The sequence below is a fragment of the Alligator mississippiensis genome, chromosome 3 (genome assembly GCF_030867095.1).
Source record: "Alligator mississippiensis isolate rAllMis1 chromosome 3, rAllMis1, whole genome shotgun sequence".
Classification (NCBI taxonomy): domain Eukaryota; kingdom Metazoa; phylum Chordata; order Crocodylia; family Alligatoridae; genus Alligator; species Alligator mississippiensis.
The window spans coordinates 230,620,005-230,638,779 of record NC_081826.1 but is presented as its reverse complement, the minus strand read 5'-3'; the positions used below and the strand labels follow the sequence as shown (position 1 = coordinate 230,638,779).

The window sequence follows — 18,775 nt, the reverse complement described above, 5'->3', positions numbered from 1 at the left end:
AGGGTGTGTATGTGGCTGTATGGGGTCTGTGGGTTGTGAAACAAGGTTGGGGGTGTGATCCCCACGCAGTAGAGGCAGGCCGGCCTGGCTCTGCTCCTTGCTACCATGTGCAGCTCCCAGGATTCACGCACCACTGGGGGAAAGGCCCACTCTATAAAGCTGGCTGCCATCCCCGCTCTCTGCCACCAAGCGCATCTGCCAGGACTCTGCTGGAAATGGTGGGGAGCCCCACTCCCTGCTTCCTGGTGGAGTCCCAGGAGGGAAAATCGAGCAAAGTGATTCTTCAGCACTGGTGAGGCCTTACCTGAAGTACTATGTCTGGCTTTGGGCCCCGCACTTCAAGAAAGATGTACAGAGTTTGGAAAAAGTCCAGTGCAGAACAATAAAAATGACTGAGGGCCTGAGATGCAAGACTTATGAGAAACAGCTGAAAGAGCTAGGAATATTTAGTCTGGAGAAGAGGAGACAGAGAGATTTGATTTGAAGGCTGTTGTCTTAAATACCTAAAGGGGAATTACAGAGAGGATGGAGATGGGCTTTTCTCTGTGGCTGTAGGAAACAGGACTAGGAGCAACGGCCTCAAACTTTAGCAGAAGAAATTTAGAAGAAGAGGCTACCTAGAAATACTGTGGAATCTCCATCCTTGTAAGTTTCAAGAGTAGGTTGTATAGACACTTGGCTGGATGGTTTAGTCATGGATACTCTTGCCTTGATCAGGGGGCTGGATTAAGTGATCTTATAAATCAATATAAATCATTGCCAACTCTCTGCTCCAACATTTATGGTCTCTGTAACAACTTTAGCCTATTTACTATCTCCATTTTTATGAAATGGCAGTCACACTGCCACTTTTTCCTGTTAGATGTTATAAGTAATACAGACCACTAAAATACATTCAAAACCTATAATAGTTCAATTTTTATTGTACTGTTGAGTCCCTTAAACTGTTCTTCCCATACACCTGATTTCCTTTAAAACTCTCAGAAGTTATCACTTTTCATATTTCCATTTGTTCCCATATGTTACATGTTCTTACACATTTCCATTAAAAATGATGGGCTTCTGCATATTCACCCATTTAATTCCCTCATCACTACTTTAAGAACCACCCCCCAACGGGTTTGGAAGAATGTCATTTGTAAATGTTAAGGTGAGCTTAGAGTAACTGAATCACCTTTGTCTTCTTCCAAACAAGATTTCCGAAGATCCTTTTCTAAGAACAACATTTTAAATTTAGAAAGATACACATCTCTCTTTGCAGTATCATGCTTCAATCCCCGTGTCTTGGGTTGGTCCTGTACACCCAGGCAGCTATGCTTTATTACTGTTAAATACTGCATTCTGCCAACTGAACGTGAGTTTTCACACACTAAAAATGCCTTGCTTCTCATTGGTTATCAATAGTTTACCATCTGAAGGCCTTTCAGTAGCTTACATGAAATTATTTTGGTTTTCTCAGGCAAGCTCCCAATGAAAGTAATTGCCATCAATAAAACAAATACTATAGCTGACATCCAGTTAGACTGTGATGTCAAAATGCTGTCTTGGACAAAACTAACCTATAATGCTTAAATGTGGTCTTTTCAGGACATAAATTGAAATATTCAGATAAAATAGCAGAGAAAATTACAATTGTACTCATTTGGTACTTGTGAACGGGTGGCATTAGTCACCAGAGCTGTAAATTCACTAGACAAAAAGTCATTTATATCTTAAATAACACTGATAATATAAAAAAGGGAATTTTTTGTTGTACTCTACAGTTCTATCCAATTCTAGTATAAACATTCCTTTTCCTTCTTTATTAAGCATATTCTTATATAGGTAAAGTTAAGGAGTACTATAAACGCATAAGATAATTGTAGACATATAATAATCAAAATTGTGCATCCCAGACTTATTTCTGCACTAGGAAATTGATCTCTGGTGCTTCTGATCTCCATTACTATTTGGCCAGTTGTGCCAGAAGTAAGACACTTGTGTTGAAAAAAAGAAAAAAACAAATTCAACTCGAATTTCTGATCTTCTCTCCATGTAAAACAGATTATAGAATTCCATATTGTTTTTGGGAGAGAAAGTAGAAATAATATTTTTTGCCTTTACTCCACCTTCCTAAATGTTCCTACATCTCAATAACCTTTTGTCTAAAAGCTGGAAATGCCACTCCAAAAATGGCTAAAGCAGTCACAGCAGTGTCAGACGTTTAAATCCTCTTCTACACAATAACTGAACATACAGTCTCAGCAGTGTTCTAATCCTTTTCCTCTGTAATGAAGACTAAACTAAAGTATTTAACACAGTGATTCTCATCTTATCATAAAATGCCCATGCAGAGTTAGTCTTAGCTTTTTCACTGACATTGCATAATTGGGTGAGGTGAGTTTTAATTATTGAAATCTGTATTTATTTCTCTTCTTTCTTCCAAAAGGTTTGGTATGAGGTCACTTACCTCCGATTCATAACTAACGACTTGGAGAACAATGAAGATATTTTTGTGTGATCTTAGGAAAGCATTGACCACACACGACCACACACTGGGTAGGAAGTTTACTCTCTAGAACTGAATGCTCCTAGAATTATTTTGAATTGTATTTCTTTTATAAGGACCAAATCAAGTTCTACATGCAGAAAGTTTTTTATCCAAATGACTTTAGAAACTGTAATGTTATCAAATTTTAAGAATTGTTTAAATTCTATGAGGAATGACTTTCAGTTCAATTCAATTCAATGTTATTTCATGCTAGATTTGTTTGTCAAAAAGGGCTTCTGTCTTCAGTTAATTTAGTAGCTCTTACAACTTTTCATTTTGCCTCTCTCTCTCTTTTTAACCAGTTTTATCATAACTGATGCTTTTTAGCTCTTTTACCTCTAACAGTCTACTAAAAAGCCTAACAATACCCTTTATGAGTTAAATTCCCATTGGAGCTGAACTGTACAATTCTTGAAATTGTGTAGGCCGCGCCCCGATCCCACCTTTGTCGCCATGTGCAGCAGCGATTCCAATCTCATTCCCGTCGCCATGTGAGAGCCGGGGGCGAGCCAGGCCCGTCTTCATTGCACACGGGCTGTGGCCAGCAGCCCGGGCATGCAGGGCTGGAGAGAACCGCGGGGCGGTTTAGCGCACACGAGTTAGAATTAGTTACGGAGGCGTAATGGTTGATTGAAAAGATTGTTTACTTACACCCAAAGATGGTATTGGTGTAGGCCGGACAGGTTTCCAGGCACAGCTCCCGCTTAGATCCTCGCTAGAGGAACACGACAAATCGATTGCTCTCACGGAGTTGTTCAGGCTCCGCGGGTCCGGTTCAGTTAGGTTCAAAAAGTTTCCCCGGAGTTACTTAGGCTCCGCGGGTCCGAAGTTACAGGAAAGGGATACGTCTAGGATTGCGCTCGGCGATGGGGAGAGGTGAGAAGCGAAAGCTCCGTAGGCTCGGTTCTATTGCCTGCTTAGGGGAAGCGCATTGGGTCCGCGAGGGTCCGTAGCGCTTGGAGATCTTCACACAGAATCTCTCTCGTCCTCCCTCCTCTGGCTTGGGCGGAAACTACCCAAGCCTTTTGTATGGCTAGCAAGCCAATCGCTAGCCGCCACGTGTGCCTACATTAGGAACGGGCCAATAATGTGGCGTGAATCCTAATACAAATGGCGGGAACTTCTTTGCAGCATGTATCACTATGATGCAAAAGAAATGCACCCTGCAAAGAAGCCGTAATCTGGTGGGAAATCCCCTGTTGCACCAGAGTTCTCTCTTGTAGCAGAGAACTCTACCGTGCAAAGAAAGCGACAAATAGCGGGAAATAATTTAGCGGTGCCGAAGCACACACACAAACAAAAATCACACCTTTGGGTTGCGACATCCCCCCTTGCTGAGAGCATAGCTAAATTATGCCATACTCTTCCGAGCAATCTAGAAGTTTGTCGTGATCATCAAACGAGTAAACAAGCCATCAAACAAATACACAAACATAAAATTCGCTGTCCTGGGATTAAGTTACATAACAATCAAGAAATAATAATCAACATAAACACATAAACTGATTTATAACAAAAATTGCATGATCAGGGCTTCAGTGGGCGTCGTGGCGAGGTCACACGTCTCCTCACTCTCCTCAGTGATGTCATCTCTCTTAAGGCTCCTCTTTACCACGCACTCTGAATCCCGGATCTGTAAACAGAAAACTCTCAAAACAGATTAATGACCCAATTTAACAAACTTAAACAATTTTAAACGATTCTTATGGCTTAGACGAGATCGTCGAAGATTCATCATCTGGTTCTTCTAAATAATGGAAACCTAACTCATAAGCTAACTGCCATTGGCCTGCGTCCCCTAAAATTCGAAGCTGCCGCTTGTTAAGTCCGGAACGCTGTAGGAGAAATCCAAACATGTATCGCTCCTCTAGGGTTCTCGGTGGCAGTGGTGGGAGATCAGATCCACGTCGTCTGGTGCCTTGGGGTCTGGTCGGGTGTTGACAGTCCCAATCAAAAGACAATCTTGGCTCCATCAGGATACGCAGTCTTGGCAATTGACAAAGAAGATTACTCTTTAATCACGTTTAAATTCCGTAGCCATAAGATCTAGCCATGAAATTATAGCTTCTTCAGATTCCATCTCAGATTCTTTATACCATTGTTGTAGATCTGTCCAAGCACGAATGCGACTGATGGCAGTATCTTGTGTATCAGTTGCTTGGTTGACTGTGGCTGTAGGGCAAGCTGCTTTTTCGGGAGTTGATGTTGTCATAGGCTGAACTGTTGCCGCGGGGGTTACTGCTGCTGTCGTTGCTTCAGGCAGGAGGGGCGGATGCACTCCTCCGCTTAACTCTCTCCTTCGTCGGCAGGAAGGCGTGGTCGGCCGAGACGCTGCTATGTTGCTAGGCGGGGTTGCTGGCGATGATGCTGCGCCGATGGGCGGAGTCGCTGACCGAACTCTCGTGGGTTCGTTAGAAGCTCCACCCTTCTTTTCCGGTTCTTCCACGCGGTCTCCCTCTTGCTCGGCGCCATCTTGAAATGGCGTTTCAGGTTCCTTTTTCTCAGCCGCTTCTTTGACTGACCGGATCAACATCTGCAGCTGGGTTTTCAAACTTAAATTTCTCTGCATTAGATTCATTATAGTACGAATAGTTGCACTACCTTCTCCCCCCTTGTCGTACTGCAAGGCCACTCTTTCATCCGCGGGGCGTTCCTCCGTCTCCAGATCTTCGCAGAGCTCAGATGGACGCTCGTGACCCCGTAAGCTAGACATTACCATACACGGGGAGAACGGGCCAATGGGCTCCGGTTCTTCACTCTCCCGAGCATATCGTAGGCATCGGGCACACTCCCGGGTGAAAGTCGGGTTCGTTTCACCCGCCGGGTTGGGTTCGGCGAGGGACACAGTATCGAGGGGCCTAAACAGGACCTGCTCATCTCTCATTATACACCCGAACGTCGCAGGGAGCAAATACACTTCCCTTTCTCTCGGGGCTCCGTCTTCGGAGATTCCCTCTTCTCCCTTCAGCGACAGACAGCCGCTTACAAATCTTTCACCCATTCTGCCCGCCTGGTGGTAAGCGATATGTATCTCTAATTCTTCAAAGCTTTTCACTTGGCGTTGGTTATCGCACCAAGAGCAGTTCCTAACCAATTCTAACTCTAGCGTATTCTCTCTTAATCCCGTCTGGGTTGCTACATGCGCATTCTCTCCCGATCCCATCCTGGTTGCCACATGCGCATTCTCTCCCGATCCCATCCTCGTCGCCATGTGCGGGCCACGTCCCAATCCCACCTTTCTCGCCATGTGCGGCGGCGATTCCGATCTCATTCCCGTCGCCATGTGCGAGCCGGGGGCGAGCCGGGCCAGTCTTCGTTGCACACGGGCTGTGGCCGGCAGCCCAGGCACGTGGGGCTGGAGAGAACCGTGGGGCGGTTTAGCGCACGCGAGTTAGAATTAGTTACGGAGGCGTAATGGTTGATTGAAAAGATTGTTTACTTACACCCAAAGATGGTATTGGTGTAGGCTGGACAGGTTTCCAGGCACAGCTCCCGCTTAGATCCTCGCTAGAGGAACACGACAAATCGATTGCTCCCACGGAGTTGTTCAGGCTCCGCGGGTCCAGTTCGGTTAGGTTTGAAAAGTTTCCCTGGAGTTACTTAGGCTCCGCGGGTCCAAAGTTACAGGAAAGGGATACGTCTAGGATTGCGCTCGGCAACGGGGAGAGGTGAGAAGCGAAAGCTCCGCAGGCTCGGTTCTATTGCCTCTATTGCCTGCTTAGGGGAGGCGCGTTAGGTCCGCGAGGGTCCGTAGTGCTTGGAGATCTTCACACAGAATCTCTCTCGTCCTCCCTCCTCTGGCTTGGGCGGAAACTACCCAAGCCTTTTGTATGGCTAGCAAGCCAATCGCTAGCCGCCACGTGTGCCTACATTAGGAATGGGCCAATAATGTGGCGCGAATCCTAATACAAATGGCGGGAACTCCTTTGCAGCGTGTATCACTATGATGCAAAAGAAATGCACCCTGCAAAGAAGCTGTAATTTGGTGGGAAATCCCCCGTTGCACCAGAGTTCTCTCTTGCAGCAGAGAACTCTACCGTGCAAAGAAAGCAACAAATAGCGGGAAATAATTTAGCGGTGCCGAAGCGCACACACAAACAAAAATCACACCTTTGGGTTGTGACAGAAATCATCTTAACCACTCAGACACAATAACAATGACTACGGCATAAGATCCAAAAAGAGAATGCACTTTATTTCAGAAGTACATTAATGAAATAGTTTGTAAATTTTTAATAAATTATTATTAAAAGTTGTAATTCTGTTACAGCTATGACCAGGGAGCATTATAAATGACTATTCAATGTACCAGCTGCTAAAATCTCTAACAAATGATGAACATTTATTAAAACAGATGCTATATCTTGCCCTTTATAAACTATTTATAAATGTTCATTTTATATTAAATATAATCAAGAACAAAACAGAACCCTTATACCTTCTTATATAAGTTACACTGGCGTTCTCAGTGACTGGTAAGCCTGTCTCAATCAACAAAATGTTTCTGAGCAAAGAAATAACCTCATAAAGAGAAGGTAACACCAGATTAATACTATAATTAAGATCTGCTTAGGGGTGGCCACACTCAACCCTAGGTGAGCTGTTTGTCCTATAAATAAGCAGTTTTGCTTAAGTTTTCTTCCTTTCATTCTTCTCTCTTCCCTAATGTGTATCAGTTTTATAACTGTATTTCTTTAGTTATGGGATAGCTTTACCTTTATAATCAGGGATTTGAAGCCTCTAACAACTGGAGCTTTGATGACACTGACATTTTATCATGCTGTAGTTTGATTACACATCTGGACTGAGGGTGGGTCTTTCTATTTTTCTTACTTTTGTGTGGCCCTTCCAACAAGCATAAAACCTCTAATGCCCATAAATATAACACATACTTGCACTAAAAGCTCATCTCTATTTCAAGTCTATTACCAATCAATAGCCTGTAAGTTATTTGTCTATTGGCTTATAGGGTAATGGCTACTGGACAACTCTATATTTCAAGTGTATGGTTTGTTTTTACTTCAATTTTTTATCTTATTCTCCTCTCACCATCAAGTTTGAAACCAAAAGAGTAAATGACACACAGGCATTTTCTCTCTGCTATAAGTGCCTTCTTAAAAAACAAAGGTTATTTATGTACATACTTTAAATTCCTGGCTTTACATATTAGTAGAAAAATTAGAATTAAATGGAATCATCTAAAACTCTCTCTCCAAAATCCATAAGGACCATATTTTCACTTTGTTCTAATGCTTTGTTTACAACAAATCAATCTCTTTCATCTCTTCTGCATATTATCAAATAGACGTAAATGTAGTTGCTTCTAAGAGATTTTTAGACATTGAATCCACTAACATTAACAGGTTGACCAATATCATGAATTTGCTGTACTATTTATGTGGAAATATCACTAAGGTACTAAATATTTTATTTTCCGCATGTGATCAATACTTATCAGATTGGAACTGGCCATCAATGTTTACAAATGGGTCCTGGTACAAAAAAGGTTGAGAACCACTGCTCTAGACCATGACTCTAGATAAATCTTCTTTCTACATTCTGTCTTCCAAAAAAATGTTGTGCGTCTTATTTGGAGGTATGTAGTATTTGGAGAGAAGAAATGGTAGGTTTTGGGTTGTTTTTTTTTATTTAAGATTAAAGTATTTTCCAAGGCAACATGAACACAAACACAAAGACAATAAACTAAGAAATAACTGATAACTACAATTATATACTTGCAAATTGATGGGGTGGTGGTCTCTGGAAGGAATGTGTCTACGAGACCTATCCTAAGGTCTTAAAGTGAAAGTCTTTAAGAACAATGTTCATTTTATAATAGGTCATTTTTTCACCCATGAAACTATCCAGCATTGAAAATGAATTCAATCTAGTTGCAGCATTTACTTGCATACCACACACACATTTCTCTCCAAAATCAGCCCTCCCAAACTAAGATGAGCGTCTTGAAGTAAGGAGGTTGATCTTTTTTTGCTGGAGTAAAAGCATGGAGTAAAAACTGTGCTCTAATGGCTACCCAAATGGCTTCCATTTCTTTCTGAATCAGCAAGCAGCAGAGACATGGGCCATCATACACTTGCTATTGGGTGAGCACTATAGCTTGTACCTGAGGCAGCGACTAAGCCTCAGGGAAGGTGATCTGCTCTATGCAGTCTGTAGGACCTTGAGGCTTGGGATATGGAAGCAACGCTTTATTATTTACAAGAGATCATATAAAGAACTATTTTCTGTAAATAAATAACACTCTTGGTACTGCCTGTGAAAGGGTATGGGACCTAACCTTGCTGCTGTCCAGCCATACCAGGAAGTACCTGCTGCCTCACTTCCTGGACATACTACATTTCCAGGAAAACTTACTCCATGTCTACAGCAGATCCTGACTCTGAAAAATCTTTTTATTTTTCCATTCTGCCTTCTAAAAACAAGGTGCTTGTCTTATTTGTGGGTGTGTGGTATATAATAAAATATGGTAGCTGTACGCAAAACCATGCAGCTGAAACACAAGCATATAGTACAATTTATGAACCATGGCCAAACTATTCATAAATCTCATCTTGGGGGTTGCAAGGGTCTCTACCATGGCTCAAATCCAGACTACCCTCTCTCTCTCTCTCACACACACACACACACACACACACTTTCCATGGATCTATTCAGGACTACTGTCAAACATCCATCCCTCCACAGCATGAAGAGAATGGAAAAGAAACCCCTACATATTTCCAGCATAGAGATTAAAAAGAAGCTTTTTGTTAGCCATATGAAAGAATGTAATTTTTCCTCCATCCAATATTTTGAGTGAACAGTGTGCATCTGTTTCTCATATGCAAAGAAATCAAGAGGTGAATTAGAAAATTTCACCCTTCCAGGGAAGGGAATTATAAAAGTAGAAGAGCCATTAAATAAAAATAATTTAGCAAAAAAGCATGTTTTCATAAGTGTTTTGAATGAAATTGTTGGGGAAAAGAGTAAGAAAGCACCCCATTGCAACATAACTGCAGATATTTAAATAAGAAAATAATTCACAAAATATAGTGCAAAGCTCAACGTAATTTGGGAACACTTCCTAGAGATTGTCAGGTGTTTAGTAACAAATTAATGAGCAATTGTAACACTAACTTCAACTTCATGCTTCATCTTATTATATGATGAAGAATCTCACTGCTTAAATAAACTGTTTTCCCCACCATGCAATGGAACTATACACAAATCACTGTTTATATTATATTTATTCAGAAGCTTATTATTAAAATCAATTTGATTAACACCATTCTACCAAGTTCAGTATGTACTTTCATACATTCTATTTAGCTTGCTGTAGGTGTTTCCAATGCATTAGCAAAGACTTTTTTTTCCCTCATGAAGTTTCTACAGATAAGTATTAGTGTTCATCCACTGTGGCAGAATGTGTCCTGTTTAAAAATCAAACTTAAAATGTCATCCACAGTTTGCAATAAAAGTTTTTCAACGAGGTCACTGATATCCTTTTCTTTAACGCATCTTTCAAGGAAGACTGAAAAAACTTAAAACTATTTTAATTCATCTTGTAACATTAGAATCAACTCTACAGTGTGGTGTACATAAATGACATAAGTTACACTATTCACTTCAACATGGCAGGTACAACAATGCAGAGTACAAAGATAAATTATCTGTGCAGGCAACAATTCATAGATTCATAGATGTTAGGGTCGGAAGGGACCTCAATAGATCATCGAGTCCGACCCCCTGCATAAGCAGGAAAGAGTGCTGGGTCTAGATGACCCCAGCTAGATACTCATCCAACCTCCTCTTGAAAACCCCCAGGGTAGGGGAGAGCACCACCTCCCTTGGGTGGAAATTCTAAATTCTAAATTAAATTCTAGTTAATAGTTGATGGTTATAGTTGTATTACTGCCTAATGAGCTTGCACTAGCACTAGCAATGTGTATTCAACCTGCTCAAATCCTAGGTACACTTCATGCTCCATTAATCAAAAAGTATCCAGAATATTTCTCACCATCAGAGCCTATAAAAAGTAAATATCCTAAGATTCACATCTCAACTAACTGTACAAAATTTTGTAAAGCACTGGCCCAACATTCAGGAGTGCTAAGCACAACTTATTCTGCAATCAGCAAGAGAAATATAGGCTTTATAGCACTGGAAGTCAAGCCCAACATGGACAACCCAAACTAGTTTTGATTCTGTTTTAAACATGACCTTCACACATCAAAAACAACTGCTATGAAAAACAGACAAGATATGATTAGAAGCAAATGAGAAAAGAATATCTTTTTAACATATTCTTCATGGACAGTTTATAAATTATAGATTATTTAATAAAAAATATCACTGCTATGCTGATCTATTCAAATGGTATATCAATATACATACAAAAGTGAATTTGTTATTGGATTGTTGTTGTGTATTATTGCATGATTTGCAATAGAAACATTTGAAAATACTGGAATTACTTTCCAAACTGTGAACCTGAAATGATGAATAAAAATACACTGAGATGTAGAACATTATTTCAAATCAGATCCCTTGCTTTCAGTCCTGTTCTTAGGCTATGTTACTGCTCCTGCTATTTCTCGCTGATCTATCCATCATTGTGAGCAGAGGTCAACCCCTGCTCAGCAAAGCTTAACTGCAGGCAACTTTCTGGAAGGCTTGCTGACATCAACAGTGACCTGATAGCCCTATCCTTTCAGATACAAATTAATAGAAAGCTCTAAAAATATAAATGGACAGAAGTAGTCAAGGTACCCATTAGAAAAGTACCAACCTCCATTGGCATTTAAAAAAATGTCACCAGGCATCCCCTACTGCATACTGTACCATAGATAACTGCTTATTCTAATCACAATCTAGTCCTACAAGGAATATTAACTGACAAAGCAAAACTCTAATAGTAGCAAGAAGTACAAAAAGTAAATAAACAGCAGGAACAGAGAAGAAATTAAAAGTATATGCACACACATGCGGACACAAGAACAAAGAATCAACTGTAACAGTGTCTATACAGAAAAAAGTAAAAATAAAAATAAATAATATTATTTAAGATACTTATAAGCAGGACAATCTTGAAAATTTCATTCAAAATCCCATTCCCTTGATCTTCATATAGAAAAATTAATTAAGATGCCCATGGTCCTGTTCCATCTGGTGGCTAGGCACACAGTGTGTGAAATTTGTGGGAGTGAGGTTGACCATGCCCATGAACTGTGGGGGTACTCCCCTGCCCACCATGGGGGGTGGGGGCCCACCATGCCCTCCTCCCCCACAGCAGCAGCGGGCCCTTGCAATGCTCATGGCCCCCTGCAGGCACAGCCCCATGGCAGCACGTGGCATGACCTGAGACCCAAGGGCTACATGTGGCACATGGAACCAGCACAGCCCACTGGCATGCACATTCACACACCACCAGGCCAGTTCCTGCCATCACCCAGAGCTCCCAGCATTGCAGGCAGGAGCCACACACCATCAGGGCTCCCAGCACTGCAGGAAGGAGCTGTGATCCCTCCATCAAGGCAGGAATTGGCTTAGCCCAATGGTGCACAGCTCCTGCCTTCAGTGTCAGGAGCCCCAGGTGGCTGCAGGGACCAACCCAATCCTGTCTGAAGGCATGCGCCAGTGGGCCAAGCCAGGTCCATGCACCACGTGTAGCCCCAGGTCTCAGGCAATGCCATGCTGGGGGGCTGTGCCTGCACTGGGCCATGAGCAATGCAAGGGAAGCTGTGCACTGTGGCGGGGTGGGCAGCAGACCCACCCCACCCCATAGTCCCCCACACCCACCCCAGAAACCCCCAGCAATTCACCTACAAACCCCACACAATCCACCCACAAACCCGACACCCATGAAACTCCCCACAAACCACATACACCCCCCACCAACCACCCCACAAGCTCTCCATCACCATTCACATACCCCACACCAACCTCCCCACAATCAGTCCACAAACCCCACAACCCCCACAAACCTCACTCCCACAAATCTCACACTGTGTGCCCAGCCACCAGATGGAACAGGACTTGCTGGCAGGAGTTGTGGCTGCAGAGGCAACTGCCACACTGCAGCCCTGCCCTGTGCACACATAAATGCTGGGACATGTGGTCCTGGTCCCAGGAACTACTTCAGGGCATGATAGGCTGGGAGGAGGGGTGGAGGTGGCAGCATGGGTGGGTGATGTGTGGGGGGGGCTGACGTGGCAGCAGGGTCTATGGTTGTATGTGATGGGCCAGGGGTGGCAGCTGGGGTGCATGTGAGAGAGAAAGGTAGAGGTGGGGGATGGAGGAGCGCTCTGGGTAGGAGAGGCTGCCAGAGCTGGGCTTAGATTTCCCCTGCCCTCTAGAGCAGCCTATGCAGGGGGAGGCCAGCCTGGAAGGGAAAGGGCTTGCCCAGCCCAGTCCCTGAGCCCCAGTCGAGGTTCTTCTCAGGAGCAGCATGGGGATCACTGAAGTCTGGACACAGGCGCAGGGAGCAGAACAGTAACAGCTGGCACTGCTCAAAGCCACAAAGCAGCGGGTGGAACAACTGCAGTTGGACCCATGTCCTGGTGTTGGGATGGAGCTGCTGCCAGAAAAGAGCAGGTGGGGGGCCAGCAGGAACTGCAGGTCAAGAGTGAGGGGCACTAGCAGCACTGTAGTCATATTAGCGCTGCTCAGCACCGCAAAGCAGCTGCAGGTCCAGCTGCAGCTGTCCCCACATCCTGGTAAGCAAAGGGGGCAGGGGCAGCTCTTTTATCTACAATAAAAAAAACCAAAAGCAAATGCCAAAGTGTATAAATATTTAGAATTTATTTTATGAGAGAGAAACTGGTAGACTTCCAAATTGCTTTAAAATTGTAAATATCTCAATAAAACACTGCCTCAGCTGATCCCTTCTCTCTCTCTCTCCCCATCTCTTTCTCCCTTTCCCTGTCTCTAGTCATGTGTTTCATTTTAATCACAGAAGGAGGCAGATTTTAGATATTTTAATGAGAGAAGTTGGGGGTTTTTATCAGAGAATTTGCAATTTTTAAACAAGGAACACCAGGATTCCTGCTGGTGAGGCCAGTGGCAGGACCCGGGCAGAGGAGCCACCCAGGACCAGTACCAGAGACCCAACTGGAGGGCAGACAAGGTGGCTGACCTCCTGGCCATTTGGGGCCAGAAGGACATACTTTGACCATTCAAAGCAGGCCACAGCAACAAGCACATCTGGGCAATAGCTGTCAAAATGGCAGAGCGGTGGCACCAGAAGACATGACAGCAGTGTTGCTTGAAGGCCAACTGTACAGCCATGGCCCATTGGCAGCTGGACCAGAGATGCAAGTAGTTCTGGTGCCCATACCACAGTCCAGGTGGCCGTGCAGTCTCTGTCCAGGTCTGGCAGGGCACATAGCCAAGGGGCTACAGTTCCAAGGGGGCAGATGCTGTTGCAGGTGGCAGCAGGTCACAGCCAAGCAGCAGCCCCCCACTACCAGACTGGTGCAGTGGGTAGAGGGTGCCGGGACCACTCGAGGTTAGGGCTGCTTCAGCAATCCAGCTGGCACAAGGGGCTAGTGTCCCCAGATACCAAGTGGCTGGGCCTCAGAAGCTCTTGAAGGCAAGCAGCCCTGAACTGCTCACTAGGGCACCTTTTTATACTGCTGAGGCTAGCACAGTTGCTGGCCCCAGCCTCTAGTTCCCCCTGGCTGGAGATCTGGGAGGAGCTGGGCAGGGTCTGTTTGCCTGAAGTGGCACAATTGCCCTGCACCAAAAGTGTATGTTCAGGCACATATGCTGAGGCACAAATCTCTAGCACAAATTTGTGCCACTGCTACTTGAGCTGCTGCAAGCACATGTGCCTGCATACGTGGATGCAACCAAAGGGAGCAAATTTGCAACACCAGGATGACATTTAACACATTCTAAACGTTTTGGATTGTGCTTCCTTGTGTTTTAACTGCATTGTTAAAATATTCATTTTAATCACAAAAGAAGGCAGATTTTGGATGTTTTAATGAGAGAATTTGGGGGGGTTTATCAGAGAATTTGCAATTTTTAAACAAGGAACACCAGGATTCCTGCTGGTGAGGCCAGTGGCGGGACCCGGACAGAGGAGCCACCCAGGACCTTTATAGGACACCACCCTAACACTGTTATTCACAGGACCTTGAAGCAGCTGTGGTTATCTAAAGGTGAGGTTACACATTACAGTTAGACCATAACAAGGGCATATAAAAAGTGAGAATCCATACCTTAAATGCTAAGTGCTTTCTAGACATCTAAAAATTACACTACTTCAAGTGAGGATTATGTTTGAACCTTGCTGCCTAGGTCAAATTACCTTAAACTTCTGGCTGTTCCAAGTAAAACAAACATTTTGTAGTCCTCTAACATCCCAGAAGAGACTATTCCTAGTGTGGACTAGCTATCGACTAGACCCCTATGGCACAGGACTCACCAGCTGGACAGCAGGTGAGTAGGGAGGAGGTGAATGGAAAGGGGTTAAGGAGGGCAGTGAGCTGCTGAGTGTCAAGCAGGGGGTTGGACTAAATGATGTCCAATGGTGCCTTCTAGCCCATTTTTCTATGATTCTATATGTACTTCATTATTTGATATGGTTTCTTGTATAAAACTAATTCTGCTTAAAGATTTTTCTGATTTTCCTAACAGAATGGTGAAAATAATGCAATTTTACAACATTTTTTCTATTCCTTATTGGTAAACATGACAAATATCAACAGGAAACTAATCTAGAGTGATGAAAATGGTAGATAAATCAATAAGAGAAGACAAGCCAATACCTCAGTTTGAAAAAAAATAATAAAAAAAAATTGCCAGCCTACTGATTTTTTCATTGAAATTCCTTACAAATGAACCACAGGCTATGCAAATATAGTAAACTACACAGTTTCAAATGCTGTACATGAGCAATAAATCTTCAAATCCTGGATTATCTGGAAAGCAATCAATTAGGTCAACTCCCAGTGAATAATCAAAAGTCATCCTTTCAAATGATCAGTAAGTGCATTATATCAATAGCTTTTCAGATAAGCAAGTGTAGGAAGAAAAATCCTCAGAACACAAACGTGCTCCTTTATAGTGTCTAAGTACATTAGGATTTGACACTACCCTTTTTCCCCCTCACCTCTTTCCACCTTAGTTTTTTTTCTCTTTTAGTTCTTTACCACATAGATCCTCACCTTGCTTTTGTCCTGTTCATCCTTTCCCCATTCAGCTGGTCTTTCTATTTTTTTAAGTTGTAACGCAATACTACACTCAATAGTGTAATAAGGGATGGGAAATGGGTGCACTAATCAAGGCACCCATTTAAAGGAATGGTGGTTCCGTGGGGAGTCTGTGACGTAGCAGCAGCAGAAAAACCCGAGCTGGGCAGACCACTGTGTCCAATCAATGGCCAGGGACTATGAGTACTGCCCCTCCTCTCTACCCTTGTTTTTCAGCATTTGGAACCCATTCCCAACTTGCTGGTTATGCTTCAGGCAACACCAATCATTACAGTCTGCTTCTACTGCTTTCACTTGTTTTGATGAAGGCCAAGGCACAAAATAAATGTCCAACCATTCTATCCTCCCTTCCTCACATGTAGTCTCAGTGGCTCTGCAAACTCCTTAAGTTTCCACTTCTCATGATCACTGAGGTTTTCAAAAAATCATGCCCCTGTCAAACCTCATCTAGGCCAGATAAGCTACTCATGTAGTTCAACACCTTTAGGTAGAAGCTTCAATCAATGATGTTCCCTGTCTACATTCTCCAAGTGAGCGATCGCCATTACATATTCACACAAAATATTCTTGAAAATGTGGTATTACATGAAAGCTGACAGGAGGACAAGAGAAATCTATTACTGATCAAGCACATTGAGATCTATATTCTAGGGATAAGAGAGGAAAAAACCTTAAATAAGAGCTCAGAACCTATATTAGAAAAATTACTGCCATAGAGTTGGACAATTCTTCATTGTTTCATTAAACAAGGGCCATTCCTAACCCGAAATAAAGAGAAACATCAACAAAGGAAAAACAAATAATGAAGGGAATTGGGGATGGAGGGGGCTTGGAATTATTACATTACAATTGATCCACTGAAGCAACCTGGTACATTTTCCAGTAAACATGTAGGTAGACATTCTATGCCAAATGCATATCTGCCGGATGTAACTTGTCTTACTAGAGTTAATTTTGTTTATATCAGCTCCACAACTGGGGCTCCATAAAGCAACCTAAATTAGTTTCTTCTATATCAGCATGGTACCTGTAATGTTTCTTTTCATTTTTAATTATTTTATGAATATTTAGACAAATGAAAAGAATACGGAATTATCCAAATCAGAAGTGTTAAGCCTACCCTTGGATGCAAGGCCAGATCCAAACCATTCAGCTGCTCCTGGACTGCATCAGTGGGACCAGTGGCTGGTCGAGTGATGGGTCCAGTAGCAGCTGCAGCAAGGGTCTAGAGGGTGGAGAGGATCCGGAAGCAGTGGGGCAAATGGGGCTGTATCACAGCCCTCACCTACCTCCCTGCTGCTGACATCCATGTTTAGCAGACTCCAGGGGCCCCAAATTCTACAACAGGGGATGCCCCCCTAGCAACACTGCTAACTTCCTGTAACCCAGCAGCCCAGATGGAACAGCTTTCCAAGCTAGCTGTTTGACACACTTGTATTAAATAATCTCTCAAATGATGACAGGAAAAGGCAGGATCTGCTGAACCTAAAATGTATACAGAAGTGCAATTTGATGATACTATAGAGCATCTGAGTAAGATGGCAGGACAAAGAATTTTGTGCAATTTAAGTTTTATCCATGACCATGATCAATTGAGAATTAAACAACTTGAGTGCACTAGTAAAGTAACCAATTACAACAAGAATATATTTGAGACTTAAATGAAATCTTTCAACAAACACTGAGGATTTTAATTATGCAATGATAGAATTGTGTGTCAAGTAATATGTAAACTATTTAAATTAAACCAGAAGCTTTATCAAAATAAATCTAAAAGCAAGTTATAACATAAAAATTGCCTTATGAATAAGATTTATGGAGTGCAGTTTACCAATGCAAATCAGAACTGAAGAAACATTTTCAAGAGAAAGAAATATTTATTAAGTCCTAATTGTTTTTGCATTCTAGGCCAACACTGCCCAACCTTCTGGCCCCACAGGCCAGATAAGTGGCATGTGAGCAATCCTATGCACCTGTAGCCAGCCACATCCGGGCCTGACCCTGCATGCATAGAGCTGGCTATGCTCCAGCATGACTCTGTACACCCAGAGCTGGATGTGCCCCAGCCTAACCCCATCCTGGCCTGATCTAGTGCATAGGACTATGGTTTTTAGCCCATAGGTCGAAACATTTGGCAAGCAGGGGAATAACAATTAATGCTGCCACTGCTCACCCAGGACCACATTTCCAAACCTGCTGGCCAGACAATGTGGCTCTGTGGGCCAGATGTGGCTCATAGGCTATAGGTTGAGCACCACTGCTTTAGGCTCTTTAAAAAAATGGAAATAAAACACTAAATCTGTGAGCCTCAATTTTAGAATAGGCATTTCTGTTAAATACTACTTTTCTTTTATGTTCTGTTAAGGATTAAGATTCTTTTTCTTGAGTATTATTCTACTTGCTTTTATAAATTATTTTATTCTTTTGTTCATTCTCCTGTTTTATATGTTATTTTGTTCTTACTGTAAGCTGCCATGAGCCTTCGTTAGGAAGAGTGGTATATAAATTAATTAATTAAATAAATACTAATGCATCAATGTAAAAATGAGATGCCATTTTTCTAAACTTTGTTTAGACCCGTTTTTGAGAATACTGATGCCTCTACAAATGCCATTACTAGTTGCTGCCCACTCTCATGGATTCCAGAAAAAAGGGAATGAGTGAAAGCAATGATTTTTAATAAATCTATCAAAAATCACAGGTGATACCATATGTCTGAAGAACAGTAGATCTATTTTAAAAAGGGGGGAAGTGACCCATTTAACTACTAACCTGTTAAGGTGACCTTATTACTATGCAAGGCTACAGAACACATTTTGAAGGAAAGGGGAATTAAAGACATAAGGATACATGGAATATACATTTACCAAGCCTAGGTTGTGCCAAACTAATTTGATAGCTACCTGTAAGATAGGGGATCATCTGTTGAAATCAAAAAGGAAGAGAAAGACCTAGATGTAGTATCATAAAAAATAGGACACAAAAGGGGCCTCAAGAGGTCTAACCTGCTATTAAAATCTTCCAAACC

General features: G+C 42.6%; 1 protein-coding gene across 1 annotated transcript in view; it reads right to left on the bottom strand.

The window, feature by feature from the left end:
• FBXL17 (F-box and leucine rich repeat protein 17) overlaps window positions 1-18,775 on the bottom strand; it is a 503,943-nt gene that overhangs the window by 384,618 nt on the left and 100,550 nt on the right. The window lies entirely within an intron of this gene.